Source organism: Lutra lutra, chromosome 9 (assembly GCF_902655055.1).
Source record: "Lutra lutra chromosome 9, mLutLut1.2, whole genome shotgun sequence".
In the NCBI taxonomy this organism is placed as follows: domain Eukaryota; kingdom Metazoa; phylum Chordata; class Mammalia; order Carnivora; family Mustelidae; genus Lutra; species Lutra lutra.
In genome coordinates this window covers 82,039,124-82,057,508 of record NC_062286.1, presented here as the reverse complement: position 1 = coordinate 82,057,508, position 18,385 = coordinate 82,039,124, and the positions used below count along the sequence as shown (strand labels likewise).

Genomic DNA, 18,385 nt, shown 5'->3' with positions numbered 1-18,385 from the left:
GGGTGAAGCAATAAAAGAGAATTAAGAGGCACAAACTTCCAGTTACAAAACAAATAAGTCATAGGATAAAAAGTATAGCATAAGGAATACAGGGAATAATATTATAATATTATATAATGATATTATAATTAATATTATATTACATAATATTTTACATAATACATGATACATAATATTATAATTAATATTTATATTACATAATATAAATATTATGTAATAACATATTATAATGATGTCATATGGTGACAGATGGTACCATAGTACCATAGTGAACATTGTGTAAGGTATAAAGCTGTCAATTCACTATGTTGTATACCTGAAACTAATATAATATTGTGTGTCAACTCTACTTCAATAATAAAGAAGTTTTAAAGAGCCTCCTTGTGATTGGATATGGATTAGAAAGAAGGAGAAAGAATGAAGTCTTCTTTCTTGCAGAAAGGGTAACCTATATAAGGCATATATCAAGTATCCTTTTATCATCATGCGTATCTTTAATTTTTGCTCTTTTAAGGATTAGGAGGTAACTAACAATTGTTGAAAGTTTACAATGTGCTTAAAACATGTTAATCCTTTACCTAAGTCATCTTATATCATTTTTTTCAATGAATGAAAGTTTTAAGAATAATTTTCAGTGGGAATTGCTCAGAGTAGATTGTTTGTGACTTAAAATGTGGTATTTTGCCAAAAAATTCTAATTCATAAGGGAGTAGGAATTAAAAACTACTGTATCACCATAATATTTTGTCTATTTCCTTGAGATAGCAAGAAACTGAGATTTGCTTATTACAGTATTTACCACTTTAGTTCAAGGAGAATAACCTAAGGTCTTCAAATACCAGGAAGAGATGATGTGTTTGTATTGCTGTCCAACTGCAAATCTTTACTAAATGAATAGGAAAACATGAATGACTGCTTTTTTAACATAAACCACCTATCTGTATGGTATTAAACACAATTACTTATGGACATTTTAGACACAACACACACATAATAACAAAGGTTTGTGGCACTTTTACTGTCAATCAATAAGTATTTTTTAATTTTGGTCTGTCTCTACCATGAACTAGGTACTCTATGCACAAACATATCTTTTTCGAATAAACCTATGTGATAGCTCTTATTTACATCAAATTGATTTTGTTTCTTTTGCACATTTTGCACACATTATTTCTCAGATATTCAGAACAGAAAATAAAAAATTATTTTTTAAACCATTTTTTAAAGATTTTTTTTTTAAATTTATTTGACAGACAGAGATCACAAGCAGGCAGAGAGACAGGCAGAGAGGAGGAAGCAGGCTCCCCGCTGAGGAAAGAGCCCGATGCGGGACTCGATCCCAGGACCCTGGGATCATGACCTGAGCCAAAGGCAGAGGCTTTAACCCACTGAGCCACCCAGGCGCCCTAAACCATTTTTCAGAAGATTTTTTTTTTTCTAAGTAATCCCTACATTCAACGTGGGGCTCAAACTCACAACCCCAAGATCAAGAGTCACATGCCTCACCACTGACTAAGCTGGCCAGTCACCCCTAAAAATATTATTTTTAATGCTAATTCAGAAATGGGATTATAATGATATCCCAGAAATGGAATATGTTGAAGCCCGGATCCCCCATGTGACTGTATTTGGAGATTTGGCCTTTAAGGAGATAATTAATATCTCCTTTAAATATCTCCTTTAAGGAGATAATTAAGGTTAAATGAAGCATAAGCATGGGACTACTCTGTGAGGACTCCTGTCTTTGTAAGAAGAGGAAGAGAAATAGCTGAGCTCGCTCTCTGAGCGCACACAGAGAAAGAGCAAGGAGAGGACGATGAGAAGGCATTGTCTGTAAGCTGAGGAGTGAGGTCTCATCAGAAACAATCTTGCTGGGGCACCTGGGTGGCTCAGTGGTTAAGCCTCTGCCTTCGGCTCAGGTCATGATCTCAGGGTCCTGGGATCGAGTCCCGAATCGGGCTTTCCCCTCTGCAGGGAGCCTGCTTCTTCCTCTCTCTCTGCTTGCCTCTCTGCCCGCTTGTGATCTCTCTCTGTCAAATAAATAAAATCTTAAAAAAAAAAAAAAAAGAAAAGAAACAATCTTGCTGGCACCTTCATCTGGGACTTCCAGACTCCAAACTATGAGAAAATATATTTTGTTGTTTAAGCCACCCAGACTGTAGTCTTCAGTTATGACAGCATGGGCTAATATGAATATACAGTGGGTTTTAGCAAATTCAGTATCAGAAACAAAAAAGTAAAATAATGAAATGAAAGGTAAAATAAAAATAAGAAACTCTCATGATATTAAATGATATGATTATCTACCCAGAAAATCCAAAGGAATCAAGTGGCAAATTCTTAGAATGAATGAGTTTGCCAAAATGGTCAAATTTAAAGAAAACGATTTTCAGGATTAATTTTCTCAAACATGAGCAAAAATAAATTTTAAAATGTTTAGACGGGAGAAGAAGGGTAGAGAGAGGGTGGTGGGGTTATGGACATTGGGGGAGGGTATGTGCTATGGTGAGTGCTGTGAAGTATGTAAACCTGGCGATTCACAGACCTGTACCCCTGGGGCTAATAATACATGATATGTTTATAAAAAAATTTTATAAATTAAAAAAATGTATTAGAAAATGTAAATAGCTTTAAAAACCATGTAGTTCAGAGAACTAAGTCAAAGAATAAGAATGCAATATATTAAAAAAGAAAACCATAACATTTTACCAAAGGACATAGGAAATAAGTGAAAAGGCATATCATGATCATTGACAACAACAGTCAAGTTTGTTAGAAGTTCAACTGGTGGCAAATTAATCTATAAAGTTAATGTAAGCCTTATGAAAATTCCAGAATGACTTTTTCATGGAATTTTAACTGACTCTGAAATTATTTTGAGAGAGAAAATACTGAAGAATATTTAAGACATTTTTTGAAAAATATACTTTGACAATATCAAAACGTACTATAATGCAGTATGTTACATTGTAGTGGTCATTTTGTTACTGATCTGCTAACAGGCTAATAAGTAGATCAATGGAACAGAATAGAGTTTTGAGGCAGATCGTCTAAATGCGGAGTGGAGGTGGTATTTCAAATCAGTGCAAAATGATTTAACTACCCTAAATTGTGTTTAGAACATTTGGCCATCCAGTCGACAAAAATATTCACAATTTCACACTATAAAGACAAATAAATTTCAGAGGATTAATGAATTAAACCTAACACACCCACACATACATATAGATACTTACATAAAATTCCGTATTAGAAAGAGAGTATATTTATGGTTGGGAAACTGCTCTTGAGCAAAATTTAGAATAGAGAAGCCATTAAGAAAAAGAGTGATACATTTAATTATATTTTTTAAATGTCTATGAAAAAGATCGCCCTTATTAGCCGAGAAAAGACAGAGTAGGGGAAGTATACAGCAACTATAGAGATACTTACAATACAGTAATAGAGGGGAGATGGAGAGAAGGAAGGAGGCAGGCACAACCTAAATGTCTGGCATAGAGCAAATGTTAAACTGTAGAATATCCATAATATAGAAATTCATGTAACTCTTAAAAAGAAGAAGATGGATCTTTATGCATTGACAAGCCAAACTTTTTGTAACATAGTGAGTAAAGAAAAAAATTATTAGAACTACATACTATATGGTCTAGTATCAGTTTGCTTCTGCTCATAATACAGCCAGTCTCCACACTTAGTTGTTTAGAACAACCATTTATTTAGCTCAAAATTACGCAGGTCAGTAATTTGGACTAGACCCAGCTAGGTAATTCTTACGGTGGGCTCACTTAGACCCTTACATTCATCTGGTAGATAGACTAGAGCATCTGGGACCTCTTTCCATGTGGTCTTCTGGTCTCCAGACGGCTAGTCCAGGTTTGTTCCCATGCTGGTTTCTGAGTTCCAAGACAGTGACAGTAGAAGCTATGAAGCCTCTGGGTTTGGAACTAACAAAACATCACATCTGCGTAATATTGGTCAAAGCAAGTCACAGGGCTAGCTGGATTCAAGGGGTGGGGGAAAAAAACTCCATCTCTCAATGAACATAGCTGAAAAGTATACAGCCAATTTTGCAATCTACAGATCTCCACTTCCGTACACATGTTTTTCAAAATAGCCCATGCAATTCCACGAATGCATATGTTGGTAACACAAAGAAAACGGGTTAGGATGTCACACAGACACACAAATAGCAGTGGCTCTAGAGAAATGGGATTGTGAGGGGGTCATAAAAACCTTTTACATTATCTGCACTTTTGAATTATCACACTGGCTATCTGTGAATTACCTGTATGAGTAAAACTAAATTTTAAAAATATAATAAACTTTGGGGCACCTGGGTGGCTCAGTGGGTTAAGCCTCTGCCTTCAGCTCAGGTTGAGATCTCAGGGTCCTGGGATGAGCCTTGCATGGAATCAGGCTCTCTGCTCAGCAGGGAGCCTGCTTCCCCCCCGCCCCTCTGCTTGATTCTCTGCCTACTTGTGATCTCTGTCTATCAAATAAATAAAATCTTAAAAAAAATAAAAATATAATAAACTCCAAACACTATTATATGATTTCATATTTAAACTTCAGAACTTACATATATGAAAAAGCAACTTTCTTTTAATTATTTTTATTGTGTTATGTTAGTCACCATAACAGTACATCATTGATTTTTGAGGTAGTGTTCCATGATTCGTTGTCTGGGTATAACACCCAGTGCTCCATGCAATCCATGCCCTCCTTAATACCCACCACCGGCCTAACTCATCCCGCAACCCCCCCCCCCCCCCCCGCCTTCTGAAACCCTCAGTTTATTTCCTGGAGTCCATAGTCTCTCATGGTTCTTTCTTTATTTCATTACATTTATTTTTCCAAAGTGTGTCCTTTGTTAGGCATTATTGAAAAGGTTGCAACCGGCGGATTTGTCACTTCCAAGCCAATTTAATGAGGTATCTTTTTTTTTTTTTTTAATACATGAACCCACCATGGGGAGCTCCCACACCATTTGAAACAGAACTGAAGGCCAAGAATTACACTAAAAATTCCTCCTCCTTCCCACATCAAATTAGCTCCCGCTTTGTAAATGGTTATTACAAAAAAACTCAGCAGAGTTTTAAGGAACTAGACTTTAATCTGTAGGCTATTTTGAAGAAATGTAATTTCAAAATTGATTATAAGTTTCTGTGTTCAAAGCATAACTTCCTGAATTCTTCAGTGGATTCCAACGTCCTTCAAGAACCCTCTAAGTCTACAGCAAGTGAAGATGCAGGTAGGCAGGTTAATGTTTGAGGGCTTCTATCCCTAGCAGGGTTTCACAGAAAGTAGTGACAGGTGTATTTGAGGGGCTGGCTGTTAAATTCCCAAAAAGCTGTCTGGTGACAGAAAAGGCCAGCCTCCCAGATCTGTTAGCACTGTTCCCACTCATCTGAATGTACCCTCTCTTGTCCTCCCAGCTTCTGAGCCTGTATCCTGTGCTTTTCTCTTGGCTTTTACATGTGCTTTTCTGGTGGGTTACTTAGTGGAGGCAGGGGATGGGAGAGCTGTGTAAACTCAGGAGAACCAGGATATGCTACCATACAAGATGCGTGAAAGTAAGAACCATAGCTTTACTTACTGTATATTTTCCTTTGCCTAGAGAGTTAGAAACCTACAAAATAAACTCTTCCCAGCTGGCTTCCTGGTAGTTTAGAGGATGGGAGAAGCTTGGAAGATGGAAGGGAGAGCCATTTTTTTTTTTTCTGCTTTGGGTGATGCTCCCAGCAGAGACAGCTCTCCAGGGTTCCACAAGAACCCACAAGCAGCAGCACTTACACATGACTTCACACTCCCATGGTCCTGTGGTGTAATGAGAGTGTGTGCCCCTGGCTTCCTGGAGAGAAGGAGAGGTGATAATTGAAACAGCAGTTCTAGTAGAGACCCCATTAGTCTTAGTAACCAAGGAACATAGGTTCTATGAACACCATTTTTCTTTGTGTTACTCCAACCCTAGGGGCAAACGGGGGCTCTCTGCAGTTGCTAATCTCTGGGTAATGTTGCCACTTTTCAATTCCAGCCTCCTTTTGAGATTATTTATTTAGTTTTATTGAGCTATATCACATGTATTTAAACTGTATCATCTGATGAACTTTAATATAAGTATATGCTGTGATACCATCATCACAATAAAAATAACACATTATTTCTCATGCTCCAAAAGTTTCTCATGCTCCTTTGTAGTCTCTCCCTCTTCTTACCCCACCACAGATCTGCCTTCTGTCATCATAGTTTGTGTTTTCTAGAATTTTATATAAATGGATTCATACTATATGCTTCTTTTTAATTTCAATTTTTTAATCAGCATAATTAAACTGACCCATGTTGCATATTTAATCATTCATTCATTTTTTGTTGCTGGATAGTATTCTGTTTATTCTGTTGTATATATGTATCACAGTTTGTATTTCCATTCACCATTTTTTTTTCCAAGGAAGAGAGCATGTACCTGCAGAGGTGGGGGCAGAAGGAGAAAGAGAGAGAAAATCTTAAGCAGGTTCCACACCCAGCATGGAGCCACATATGGGGCTCAATCTCATGACCCAAAGATCATGACCTGAGCTGAAATCAAGAGTTGGACACTCAACGGACTGAGCTACCCAGGCATCCCTTCATTCACCTTTTGATGGACATTTGTTTGTTTCCAGTTTTGAGCTATTACTAAAAATAAAGCTATTTTGAGCTATTACTAAAATAAATAAAGCTGCTATGATCATTTGTGTACGAGTCTGTGTACGAATATCTGCTTTCATTTCTCTTAGGGAAATACCTAAGTGTGGAATGACTAGATTATAGGGTAGTAATAAGTCTCACTCTTTAAGAAATAGCAAAGTAAAAAAAAAAGAAAGAATGGAAGAAAGAAAGAAAGAAGGAAAGAAAGAAAGAGAGAAAGAGCTAAGTAATTTCCATAGTCGTATTATTTTCATTTCCACCAGCAGTACATGAGAATTCCAGTTGCTCTAGATCCTTGTCAACCCTTGATATGGTTACTATTTTTAACTTTAGCCATTCTACTCCTCCCAACACTTTTGTAACCAACTCCCTAAATTAACTTCCTCTGTTTATGATACTTATAGTGATTTCTTTTTTTTCCTAGTTGGATGCTAGTTCAATATAAAAATGAAGTGACTCAACACTCAATATGTATTAGATGAATGAATGAATGAAAAACTTATTGAGAGGAAAGCTCTCAGGACTATGAAAGGATGAAAAATCAAGTATAATGTCTAGGCAGGCAGAGACTAGGATGAAGTGAGCATATGAAGGCTCTTTTTGAGGTGTAGGCACAGGAGGGAAGCAAGAAAGAATCTCTAGCAAACACATAGGGGGAAGGTCCAGAGGTACTGGATGGGAAACATTTAACAAAGAAGAGTAAATTGCTAGTGTTTAGAAATAGAGACCAAATAGTGGAAGAGTATAGATGAGAATCAAAAATTTAGCAAGCAAGAGAGGGTAACTAGGAATGGCAATCAATAGAAAAGACAATAGCTTATGTTGAGTGGAGCTCTATATAAGGACAGATTTGAATAAGAAGGCGGGGTTTCATGGGGGCCAATTAAAATAACTGAATACAAGAAAACATAAACAAGCAGCCCACATGTCCCAGCGCAACCTCAGGAGATCAGAACAGTAGATCTGATGGTGACATATTCCCTGGCTCTAGTGGCTCCCCCAGCCTGTGTCTTCTGCACAGGTGCCTGGGATGGGTGGGTGGGATGAGTCAGTTTGCTGTGGGCAGGCACACAGGTCCATCTAGCCTGATGATTCAGGAGCTGGAGAAGGGAGGACTACCAGAGCGGGAAAGAAGGGATGGCTCTTGTTTGGAACATGGAGCAACCTGAAACAGTGCCTCCTCTTAACCACACAATTTATTAGTTGATCCCACTGCCTTGTTTGTCAATGGCACCTGGGACAATGAGAGTCACTCACTCACTCACTCATTCATTCTTTTCTTTACGCATTTCCTGAGCTCCAACTCTATGCCAGGTACCAGGGATAGGAAGATGAGTGAGAAAGACTGAACTCAAGGAGGTCATGGCATAGCAGCAAAGGCAAACACATCAATAATTCCCTAGGAGAACCTTAGAGAAGGGTATCCTTTACAGGGGAAGCAGAGAAGACGCCACAGTGGAGTTGGCTTTGACAGGGGGTTTGAAGGCCGAGAGAGTTTGCCAAGCAGAGCAGACAGAAGAGGGGGGAGTATCATAGGTACATAGGTGGGAAAATATCAGACAAAAGTGAAGTTTGGTGTTTCCAGGGGCTGGGACAGAAGCATGGTTGGTAGCTAGAGTAGGAGGAGAGATAGCTGTGGCATCTTTTGGAAGGTTCTTACGACAATGACAAAGATATTAAGGGAAACAGAAGGAAGGGCGAACTAAAACAGGTTGTCAGGTTGCAGACTTGTAGAGAGAGTAGGAAATGAATGGTGTCATTTTTATAAGCTAACTTTCCCCTCTGCAAGCAGAGTGCCTACTACCAGCTGGGTACCTCTGATATTAGAACTTGGCCTCACTTCTGATGGAGAATGGAAGTGAGAAGGAGAGAATCACACTGGTTAGAGACATGGAATGCTGTACTGGAGAGCCCAATATGCCATTTCAGGAGTGGGCTGTACAGTGTATATCTCAGGAAGTCATCAAGGGTTAAAAGCAGGGGTTGTGGGATCTGACCCAGCTGTGGTTACAGAGAGACGCTTACGTGGAAATCTATCAGGAAGCATCTGCAAGTGAAAAGTAGTGAGCACCAGACCCAAGGTAGTGTCAGCAGGAACAGAAAGGAGGGGGCGGACTCAGACATTTTAACTGGAGAACTGGCAAGAATAGGGGATGATTATCTGGAGGCTAAAGGAAAGGAAGGAGCTGGAGAGGCCTCCAAGGGGTCAGTTCTATGACGCAAGAACAGAGAGTGGCCGTCTTCATAGAGACTGAGAATGGAGGTGTCCAGGATGTAGCTGGAGATGAGTGGCTCATGTTTAAGAAGGAAACTGAAGTCACGTGTGTAGATTTAATCATCAGGAGCATGTGTGTGGTGGCTGATGTCATTAGAGAAGATGAGATCGCTTTGGGAGAATGAAGGGAGTAAAGGAACATGAGACCCTGGTGAATATCCATGCTTGAGCAGAAGCCAAGAGGCAACTGTCAGGGAAAGCCCCCTATAGGAGAGAAGTGGATTTAGTGGTTAGGATGTCCCTGGTGAGCAGCACTAGTAGGGGCCAGGTAGAGGGTGTGCAGAGAAGGCAGAAAGAGATCAGCCTTTCAGGAAGGACAGAAAGTGAAGGGCTTGGGAATGAGGGAGGCTTTGTAATAAACACAGGATGAGGGAGATGTGAACATGCAGACAGGCAAAGGAGAGGAAGGGGGCACACAGGAAAGAGAAAGGAAACTAAGGAGCCAAAGTCATGGAGTAATTACGAGGGATATAATCACAAGCCAAGAGGAAGGATGAGTCTTCTACCCCTGAAACAGGAGGAAGGAAGGTAAAGACACAAGCAGATCTGGGGATGGTAGGAAGGAATCTGAGCAGGTCACCTGATGGGGAACTTCTCCTTTCTTTGTAAAGAAGAGGCTAAGTTACCTGGTTGGAGGCTGGCAGGAAGAAATGGGGAGCTAGAAAGGGTAAGCTAGCTGCTCAACTTCACATACTCCAGAACCAATTCGTTAAATTCTTTCTTTTTCCTGCTCTGTGTTTTAAGGTTTTGTTTTGTTTTAATAGACTTTATTTATTTATTTGAGAGAAAGAGAGAGAGAGAGCATGAGCTGGAGGAGGGACAGAGGGAGGAAGCAAATTCCCTGCTGAGCAGGGGAGCCCAATGGAGGACAGTCACTATCCCAGGACCCTGGGATCATGACCTGAGCTGAAGGCAGATGCTTAACTGACTGAGCCACCCAGGCGCCCCTATATTTTAAGTTTTTAAATATATTAATAAAGTAGGTCTGTATTATTTCTCACAGAGTTAAGTAAAGGAAATCAAAGTCCTGGAATAACAGACCCTTCAAATTGTGGGGGAGAGAAATCTCAGCTAGTTAAGAAGAAAATATATCTTGTAGCTGAAACAAACAAAACCAAACGAAAACACAAAGAAATTATCCTTTGACATCTTTAACTACGCTTGTCATTGTTATTTCTAACTCAAGAGTAAAAAACCCAGGGCGCCTGGGTGGCTCAGTTGGTTAAGCGGCTGCTTAACCTGGGATCCTCGATCCTGGGATCGAGCCCCGCATCAGGCTCCCTGCTTAGCTGAGAGCCTGCTTCTCTCTCTCCCTCTGCCTGCTGCTCTGCTTACTTGTGCTCTCTCTCTGTCAAATAAATAAATAAAATCTTTAAAAAAAAAAAAGAGTAAAAAACACCTGAATTTCAGAGTTTGTTGCTATGACTTGAAGATGTTGCTGTCGCTTCCAGGAAGGTGATAATCCTCAGAGGTCCTGTTTTAAAATGTGTGGCTCTGGTAATGTTCCATTTGAGACATGTTTTTCTGAAAGCATACATATTTGTGAGTCTCCTGAGTCAGAAGAGGGTCTGCACGTCTCTCATTTGTGCAAAGGTAAGAATATAATAATGATAATAATAATAACAAAATTAATTCTATGATTCTTTTATCTTGTTTAAACAAAGTTCAAAAGAATAATTCATGTAAATTAACAGTAATAAATGCTTAAGAAGTCATGTGGTAAATGAAAAAAAAAAAGTCTAAAGGCAAACTTAAGGTGAGCATGGTCAATAGGGATACCCTGTGTAACTGTGGGCTGTTCTTTGCAGTTTTACATAGTCTGAGGGACAGGAAAGAAAGGTTCTGGAAGCTCAAGGAGCTGTGGAGGGGGCTCTGGAACTGAAGTCACAGGACTAGAAAGACCTCTTTTCTAATCAGAACTTTGACTCTGAGGGTTCTTTCCCAGGCCCTGACTGAGGAGAACCAGCTCCTAGGGGAGATCCTTGTTCCTCTTATCTTTGGAAGCTATTAGCAAGGCAGTCTGGTGCAGAGAACTGAAATGCTAACTTTGTTTGCAGAGACAAGCTGCCTATCCATCTCAGTAGGATGCCCCTTTGAGTCACTTTCCCAATAGTGACAACAGAGTCACAGAGACCTGCCCATTCTCTCTGACCAGAACCCTCTCAGGGCCAAGTATGTTCATAATTCTGTGAGATGCTGGATGGTTCTGGGGGAGTTACCTGAGGTTGAAGGTGGAGAGAAGTTAAATACCTTCTGTGGAAATAGAGATCAGATCATTAGCTTCGTGGACACTGTATGCTATCATGATATGTAACTTCTGAGGGGACATGGATCCTTCTGAATATGTGAGGAAAGGTATGGATTTTCATCTCTTAAAAATGCACAGGCATATCTAGATGCCAAGTTTTCACAGCATTTTGGGAGGGTCAGGTGTATGATTCTTTTCCATAGTCCTTTTTCATGAACCTCCACCACAACCACCCACAAGCAGCAGAGGGTTTCCTCTGAATATAGTCTCCAGACCACATGCTTCAGAAACACCTGGCATGCACAGGTTTCTGGATCCCACTCAGACTCTCTGAGTCTGAATCCCTGGGAGTGGGGCATAGGAATCTTCATTGTAAGCAAACTTCCCAGGGGATTCTGCACAATCTGAGTTTGAGAACTCCTACCTATGGGTTTAGACTCTAGGTGGAGAATCTCAGTTCAGCAGAATTAGGCATTTTCGCATTTGCTCAACAGCTCATTCTCAGCCCAGTTGGGGCTCTTTCTGTGTTGTCTCTAGCCAGCATGTTCCTGGACTCTCCTCTCTCCATCACCTTAGAGACCTACGGACACCTAAAGGTATTTGTATATTGGTTCTTGAGAAACACTTACAAAGATAAATCTTATACCCCAAATAAATGAGTAATAGAGGACTCCCCAGAAGCCACATGGACTGTCTTGGGTGATCCGTGCCACAGCCTGGTCCCCTCACAGCTGCTGGCATCCATATGACCTGTGCATAGCCATCTGTACATGTAAAAATATCATTTGTGCACTTGCCTAAGCAGCCCTGGTGAATGGAAAGTTTTGAGAAGCCTTTGATGAGTACAATTTGTCATTTAGAGAAGCAGTATGCAAACAATACCTGAATATTGCTGGCTGCTCTGCTTGGTGGGTATCCTGGCCTTTCCATTTTATGACCTACTATGAATAATTCTCACGATGCTCCATCTCCCTATTAGATGTCACAGGTGGTTTTTTTTTTTCATCCCATAGCCATATTTTAATACCCTGTAATGATGCTCTTTCTCAGGATTCTTTGTTTTTATTATCCATCATGACTCCATAGCAGCATGCTTCCCAAAAGGCACTAAGGGACCTGTTGACCATTACTAAGGAAGCAATCAGTTCATAGGAAATTAAACTGGATTATAACCACACATTGATCCCTCCACTACCCATGTTAATAATTTTCTTTGTGGAGAGTTTGGTGACCAAGTCATGGACTGACTTAGTTCCCTACTGTGGGAAGGCTACAGAATTATTGCAATTATAATTACCCACTGTAATATGTGACACCACTATATTTATCAGAAGGCACAAATCCAAGTCCTAAGCCCATGTCATACCATTAGGCATCTGTATAAAAAGGCTTTGGATGGTGTTATGAATCTTTAAAACCTGGAATATGTCATCAAAAGAAAAATGAGGATTTAGTTTCCTTTCACTTCAACTCTGAAGCATTTGGATATTGGATGTTTAGAATCCACAAACCAAAATCAAGATGGCCAATATCTGAAGTTGTCTGTTAGCTATTGTATTATATTATATTATATTATATTATATTATATTACATTATGTTATATTACTTATCTATTGTATTCACAGACATTGTCTATAAGGGGTATTTGGTGTGGAAAATGTTACTAATCATGGGGAAGGACTGGTCAATAAATGGAGCTGGGGGTTGTCTCCTAGCACTGTAATCTCAAGGACACCCAATTCGAAATGGAATAGAAGGTTCACGTTGTACCAATATCTTTATGAGACCACAGGGTCATCCTTAAGTGTTGATGTGACACTCCCCACCAAAGCCCTCTCAATTTCCAAGGTGATATAAAAGGCAAGCTGCCTTGATTCTATAGCCTCTGGCACTTTTCCCTCCCTGCAGGCTGCTGAGACCCCCAAATATTCAGATGCACTTCCACACTGACAAAGGAGATTTTGGAGAGCTATTTCCTCAAAAGCATGTCCTTAACCTCTGTGTCCCTTTGTCCTGATTGTTGACTGGCTCAGTAATAAACAAGAGAGAAAGTAACCCAAGCTAAGTGAGATCACCGTTCTCACCTGTCCTATACCAGCAACGGTGGTCTGGCCTTGCTCAGCTTTCTACAAGGAAACAAATTAGTTGTATACTTCCTGACACCATATTAAAATAAACCCCAGGGAGGTTAAATATCTAAATGTGAAATTTAGAAATTTTAAAACAAATGAAAGAAAGTATGTCATAACATTTTATTATGTGACAGAAAGATGATTTCTTTATAAAGACAGTGGATGGGGTGCCTAGCTGGCTCAGTCAATTCAGCATCTGACTCTTGGTTTTGACTCAGGTCAGGAGATAGGGCACCTACGCTGGGCTCCCGCTCAGTGGGGAACCTGTTTTCCTTTTCCCTCTCCTTCTGCCCCTCCCCGCCAATCATGCACACATACTCTCTCTCTCTAAAATAAATAAATAAATCTTTTTTTTAAAAAGATGGCAGAAAATATTTATATTGTTACAAAAATGTTAAACTAAACTAAAATAAAAATGTTAAACTCCTATATGATAAAATGCGTTATAAATTAAATTTAAGGGGCGCCTGGGTGGCTCAGTTGGTTGGGCAACTGCCTTCGGCTCGGGTCATGATCCTGGAGTCCTGGGATCGAGTCCCACATCGGACTCCTTGCTTGGCGGGGAGTCTGCTTCTCCCGCTGATCTCTCTCTTCTCTCATGCTCTCTCTCATTCTCTCTCACAAATAAATAAATAAAATCATTTAAAAAAATAAATAAATAAAATAAATTAAATTTAAAGACAAGCCATGTCAGAGAGAACATATTTATAATGGAATGGATGGGAATTTATATCCAACTACAAATTAATATATATGCTATGAATTAATAATAGTTAGCACACTTGAAACAAATAAAAAAAAAACAGAGCCTCAATAAAGAAACAGAAAGTCTCAAAAAAGAAATAGAAGATATATATAGGAAGCAAATAGAAATTTTAGAACTGAAAAACGTGATAACCAAAATTGAAAACTCAGTGGATAGAGGGGAGAAAGGAAATAATCAGTGAACAGAAAAAAGACAATAGAAATTATCCAATCAGAACAACAGAAAGAAAATAGACTGGAAAAAAAAAAAAAAAAGAGCAGAGCCTCAGGGATCTGTGAGACTATTTAACAAAAGATCTAACATATAAATAGAGTACTCAAAACTCAACAACAAAAAAATCCAGTTAGAAAATGGGTGAAGGATTTGAAGAGTCATTTCGATGAAGAGGGTATACAGATGGCAGTTAAGCACATGAAAGGTATTTAACCTCATCAGCCAGGAAGGAAGAAAGGAACCATTTATTGAGGACTGGTGTGTTAGGTATTGTATGAGGCATTTGTGGGGAAATCTTGGGCACTAAGACAAGGATCCTTCTTTCAGGGTCTTTACAGTCTACCACGCCAGGGAAAGTCTCAGAGAAATATTATGTAAAGACAGAAAGTGGTAAGTGTCCCATTGGAGAGAAAATAAACCCTTTGGGTTTCAGAGTTTCTAGCCAACATGGACCAAGAAAGATGTGTCATGGCTGACATCTGACATAAAGAATGAGTAGTTCTGGGGCAAAAGGAAATGTGGGAGAGAAGACATTTCAGGTGGAAAGAGAATCAGAAGCAAGCCTTGGAATTAGTACAGTGGAGAGGATTCATTTGGGCTGGTGCAGCCAGGATGAAAAGGAAAATGACAAGGAAATGCTGAACCGAGTGAGACTGTAAAGATACGAGGGAGCCAGGGCCTGGAGGACTGTACAAATATTAGTTGGAAATGTGCTCCTTGGATGAAAGTTGGCATGATCTATGTTGGTTATGTATGAAAATAACTTCCTTTGGTAACTATTCCACAGTAGCAAACTAAATGGGTCTTCTACTCTTAGGCTACTCTTAGACTTGAGAAGAGAGGTGTCAATCGTGGATACTATTGTCCTACTAGGCTAAAAATGCAGATAAAAATACAGAGCCTGGAGCTAATAGAGGCAAGCTAAGGACACAAAGAATATGTATCCATCTTCTCAAGAAATATATGCTGCAGCCAATAATCACCCTGTTATAGATTCACTTGATTTCCAAGCTCCTCTTTTAAAATTCAAATACCCTCAGGATTTGGGGATTGGAGGGATGATAGGTTAAATAATTTCTTGAGGTGGGTTTTATCTTCTTTGACTAATTTTTTTTTCTAGTGGCCTGTTCCATTTGCAAGTTCTTAGATAATACATCATATTAACAGGTAAGAAAAGGATCACAGACAGCTCTCTAAAAGGAATTCAATCACCATGTTGCTTATGTCTGTGGAGCTTTCAATCATGTAACCTCAACATAAATTTGGGTAATAGGTGTGCTACTCCAAGCACACAGGAGAAACAGATGCTGTACTGGAAGCTTAGGCTAATCACCGAAAATCAACAAAGCCACCTTCCTATCTAGCTTAGCAAATAATTAGTTTCAACACTGAATATAAGCGTACTTGGTCTCCCAACACCATTATAGAGCAGAATAGTGTTGTATGCATAACAGCACTTCTCAAACTTTAAGGTGCATGCAAATTACCTGCTGATCTTGTTGAATTGTATATTTTGATCCAGTAGGTCTAGATAGGACCTAAGATTCCACATTTCCAGCAGCTCTTGGATGCTGGTACAGCTGGTGTGCGGACCACACTTGAGTCCCGAAGATAAAGCCTAGGTTTGGGCACCAGACAAAACTGTCCAAATTCCAGCTATACAACTGACGAGTTTTGTGGCCTTGGGAAAATCATTTAACTTTTCTGAGTCTTCATTACCTCATCTTTAAGATACAAACATGTAGACTTATCTTGCAGAGTTAGGGAGACAATGAAATAATATGTATTAAAGCCATTTGGACAGGGGATGACACAGAGTAGTGATTCAATACATGACAACAGGTAGGACTTAGGCTCAGTGAGCAGCATTACTGTAAAAGGATGTTTGCTTGCTATATATTTGCAGCTCAGTGGAGGAGAGAGTTGTGAGTTATTCTTTTAGTACACAGATAAGAGACATATTATCACTGTTTCCCACTGGGGAGAAAACTTCAAGGTATTCATTTGCTTGTTAGGACTACTGACATACCCTTATGAGCTATTCTCGGCTTATATATGTATGCTCCTGTGTATCAGACCTTAATATTTTATGCATTTTAACAGTGAGCAGTATATCCATAATATTGAGTTGGGCTTTATCTTCTTTGACTAGTTTGAGCAGCATAATATTTTATGCTTAACAGTGAGCAGTATATCCATAGGAAAGGTCTATGTCAGAGAAAAGTGAACATAAAACAACTTAAAATGATGATACAAAATTAATCCTAACATTCACCCAATATTTTTATGTCTAGTCTGTCTCATCTTTACCCCTATATACATCCAAAGCAAAAAGGGGCTAGTGTCTGGAGACTAGGAGAAGTCTGGAGAGCCATACAGGATAGACAACTTGTTCATGGCCCTCCAGTGGGTTAGTAGCAAATACAGGACACAGTAGCTTGTCCTATAACAACTGAGTTTAGCTATGTGGCTAGACTTCCTGTGTGGCACAGGACAGTTTTGTGTGGGGCTGGAAGTAAAGCAGAAGTCATGTTTCTCTGTACTCAGAAGTGTACTTCTACTCCAGTTGGGTGTACCAGTTGACCCTTGAACACAGGGATCGGGGCACTGACACTCCCCCACCTCCCATGTGGTCAAAATTCCACATAACCAGGGCACCTGGGTGGCTCAGTGGGTTGAGCCTCTGCCTTCAGCTTGGGTCATGGTCTCGGGGTCCTGGGATCGGGTCCTGCATCGGGTTCTCTGCTCGGCGGGGAGACTGCTTCCCCCTCTTCCTCTGCCTGCTTGCGATCGCTCTCTCTCTCTCTGTGTCAAATGAATGAATAAAATCTTTTTTAAAAATCTGCATAACTTTTGACTCCCCCAAAACGTAACTACTAATAATCAACTACGAATAGTTGACCAGAAGCATTTACGGATAACATAAACCACTGATTAGTACATATTTTGTATGTTATGTGTATTATATACTGTATTCTTATAATAAAGTAAGCTAGAGAAAAGAAAATGTTATTAAGATAATCATAAGGAAGGGAAAATACATTTACAGTTTTGTATTGTAAAAAAATTCACATGCAAGTAGACTCATGCAGTTCAAACTCATGTTGTTCAAGGGTCAACTGTGTGTCTCTACCTCGTTTGTAGAGAGTCGGGTGTGGTTGCAGACCATGACTGAGACTGCGGTTCTGCCCCCCACCTTGGTGTGAGGAAGCAGCCAGACCCTCAGCTCTTCCAGCTCCAGCTGCACTCCTCCTTAGACTTCTGGGTGTACTCCCTCCTGCCAGGTGCACATTAGCTTTGTGACAACATGCACGAGTATCTTCTTCAGGTCGTCACTGAAGTCAGAGGAATGAAGGCAGTGAGAGGCTGATACAGGTTTTAGTTCATTCTTGCAGGTTTGTTTGTTCCTGCTCTCTCTCATTTCATGCTCTCTCTTTCCTCACAGCCTTCCCTACTGACATGAGGCCCAGGCAACCTCTGTATATTAATTAGCTCCCACAATGGTGTAAGGCCAAATTCCTATAATAAATCCTATATTCTCTATCACTCCTACTGCTGTGCTGCTCTGATTGGACTCTGATGGAAATATCCAGATTTTCCCACCTTCCATAACCATAATTATTGTTGGGTCCATGGTCAAAGGAGCAAGACTGATACAAAGCAAAGGTCAAGCAAAGCTTTATTTCATGCCAAGCATCGAGAATCAAACTGACTGGCCAGGGCCATCTCTTGCAAAGAGGCGACCTCTCTCTGCCCTACAGACTAGCTTTTAAGGGCAAAGGCCATGTGGTTGGGCCTGGCCACGCACAGGTGACCAATGAGATTGTAACACGGAGAAAGCTGCACAGTCCTGCTAGGTCACACATAAGTGACCAATTGAGTTACAATTGACCCTATAGTAGATATTTGAACTAGCCTATCACCTTGGTCAGAATTGGCGCCCAGGGGCGCCTGGGTGGCTCAGTGGGTTAAAGCCTCTGCCTTCGGCTCAGGTCATGATCCCAAGGTCCTGGGATCGAGCCCTGCATTGGGCTCTCTGCTCAGCAGGGAGCCTCCTTCCCTTC

At 40.1% G+C, this 18,385-nt stretch overlaps 1 protein-coding gene across 2 annotated transcripts in view; it reads right to left on the bottom strand.

Annotated features, from left to right (window-relative positions):
• The window catches only part of NMS (neuromedin S), a 49,415-nt gene that overhangs the window by 13,259 nt on the left and 17,771 nt on the right, over window positions 1–18,385 (bottom strand). Inside the window, exons 4-6 of one of the 2 annotated variants that reach the window (XM_047744914.1) lie at window positions 17,455–17,656; window positions 15,809–16,045; window positions 5,597–5,851 (exon numbers count right to left, since the gene is read on the bottom strand). The gene's annotated coding sequence lies outside the window, so the exon portion shown is untranslated. The remainder of the gene's footprint in view (window positions 1–5,596; window positions 5,852–15,808; window positions 16,046–17,454; window positions 17,657–18,385) is intronic. The other variant, XM_047744915.1, reaches the window with a different exon arrangement.